Raw genomic sequence first — 2,572 nt, forward strand, 5'->3', positions numbered from 1 at the left:
TGCTACCTGCAGAGATCTGCTCCCAAAACAGAAAATGAAAGCAACACTGCTCCTCTTACCAGAACACCGCGAGCTTGGCTTGCTTTCTTGAGCTCCTTACCACGAACAAGGCTCTGATACCATGTCAAGATTGTGGGAGAGAAGGAAGGAGTCTCACTTGTAGCTTTCTTACTTGCACAATGGGGGAATACACACAAGGGTGGAGGCTGAAAACAGTTTTCCTCTTCTTAGTTGTGTAAGCCAAAATAGCTCTTATACAAAGAAATAGAAGAACCCTATATATGGGTCTCAAACCAAACTCAACTAACTAAGGTGGCATACTAACGAGCCACAAACTAGAGTAGATAAGGATAGCTATCATGTAGCTATTATTCATGGGCGGTGTACCAACCGCATCTGCAACTAACACGTCGGTGACATAAATGCACAACGGTCACCCTGGCGTATCACGAGTGGAGCTCGATATGTCAACACAAGTATCTCAATACCCAAGTATTTGAAAGTAGATACTACCTCTATACACTATCCCATATAATGTACTTTTGATGGGGTCTTTGATTGCTTGGTACATAGCCATTAGCTTTGTTTTTGATACATTCACCATCAAACCACTATCTTGACAAAACCGTTCAAGAATCCCCATGAACTGCTACATACGTTCCCTAGTATATATAAAGAAGACCACATCATTTGCATAAAGCAAGAGAAAGAGGGCAAACATACCAACATGTGGGATTTTGGCTTCCTCTTCATTCATAGCCGTGAGAAGTATTTCCTCTGGCTTATCAATGCATAAACCAAATAATGTAGGGGAGAGCAGGAAACCTTGTTTGACTCCCATATTACTCTCAAATACTTGTGATAGCCCATTGCGACCTCTGAGGTGGCACACCACTCGTTGATATATCCTGTAAATTCCCATGCATAGATCATTTGGGACCCCTAATTGAGGGGGAGCTACAAGCTCTACCCTGAGACCTACGGACCACTTATTGCTCAAGTGTTTTGAACCGAGCGGCCATGGCTACCTCTCACATAGCCGACGCGCAATGCCTACCTTACGGGTGTAGTGAGCTTACCTTGATGCTCGATCGAGTACCCTCCTCTTCCTTACACACTGGTAGCTCCATGATCCTTGAGGCAAGCTCAAGCAACCTTAATCCCTCTCCCATGAGCTTCATCCTCCATAGCCACACGCGAGACAAGAGAAGAGAAGAGAGGAGGGGAAGATGAAGAGAGAAGATGGAGAGCTTCTTCTCCAAGATCCCTCACTCTCACACAATCACTCCCTCACTCCCTCACACTCTCTCAATCCCTCTCTCAAGCACAAGCAAGAAGGCAAGAAACAAGAGAGGAGGAAGAAGAAGCTTTGCCACACACAAGAATGAGCTTCTCATTCACTTTTCAACTTTATATACAAAACCCTAAATCCTTTTGGGCGGTCATCCCCTTTTCCTCTTTTTTACATGGCCGGCTGTAGCCTAGGCCCTTTTTCCCATTGTCCTTCTATCTTCCTAGATTCCTTTCCACTGCCCGTCTATATTTACAAATTGCACGGGTGAGAGCATTCCTCAGGGCTCCTAGCGTTTACATTATATATTTTTGGGAAGTCGTAATTCCCATGCAAGTCTCTATCATAGTCCACTTCGTGCCTACGGGGGTAGGGCATGTAGATAGGATCATTGCGCTCTTCGGGGAGTGAACTGCAAAAGGCGGTCCATGCATCAAAATTGGTGTCCCAAATCCTCCTCTGCCATTTCGGCTATGCCTCATAGCCTTGGACGGTTTTGGGAACCATATTGACCTTATCTTCCCAGTAATCCTGTGGTTCTTGTCGCCACCTAGTCATTATCAAGCTCCTCTCTTCAATCCACCTGTTTGCAAGTTCATTAGCCAGATCCTTGATCTTGGCTAAGACTTCTAGAGGCAGGGCCCGGTCCAGAGAGCGTGGGAAAGCAAATGAGAGCTCAAATGGCCTTTTGTGGAACTCTTGCTGACACTAGATGACCAACTCTTGGGGCCAGTCTACAGGATGTGCATCACCTCTCAGTGGCAAGGGCTCTTCAGAAAGTTGTCTTGGAATTGTGCGTGCTCGGCGTTGGGCCTCCTCAGCTAATTCTTGTCTTCTCCTCCTTGTTGCAACTATATGCTCAGGCAGATGGGCATCTGCAGGTCCTTCTTGTGGGAGATCGGGTTGAGGCGGACTCGGCATTCTTTGTTGCTCTTCTTCATCACCTTGCTCAAAATCCGGACCCTCTTCGACATGTCGCAGTTGCTCTTGGCTTTGGATCTCAGCAAGGAATAGCCTTTTTTGATTGAAAGCCATGGCCATGAGGGCCTCTACATCTTCCTAGGAGGTCTCCAACGCATCTTGTAATCTTTGCACTTCATCTTGTAGCCGTTTTGCTTCTGCTTTGCTGAGACTCCTAGCCCTTCACTCTTCAGAAACTTGATTTCACTTATTAATCTGTTTTGTTCTTCTAGCTCCTGCCACAAATGGAGCTCCATGGTATGTTCTTGTGGTGTACTGGCTTTGCCTTCCTGAACCTCCTATCTTAGCTTTTCCACTTGA

This window comes from Lygodium microphyllum, chromosome 6 (assembly GCF_053477565.2).
Source record: "Lygodium microphyllum isolate KBCC chromosome 6, Lygodium_microphyllum_v1.1.10, whole genome shotgun sequence".
NCBI classification, from domain to species: domain Eukaryota; kingdom Viridiplantae; phylum Streptophyta; class Polypodiopsida; order Schizaeales; family Lygodiaceae; genus Lygodium; species Lygodium microphyllum.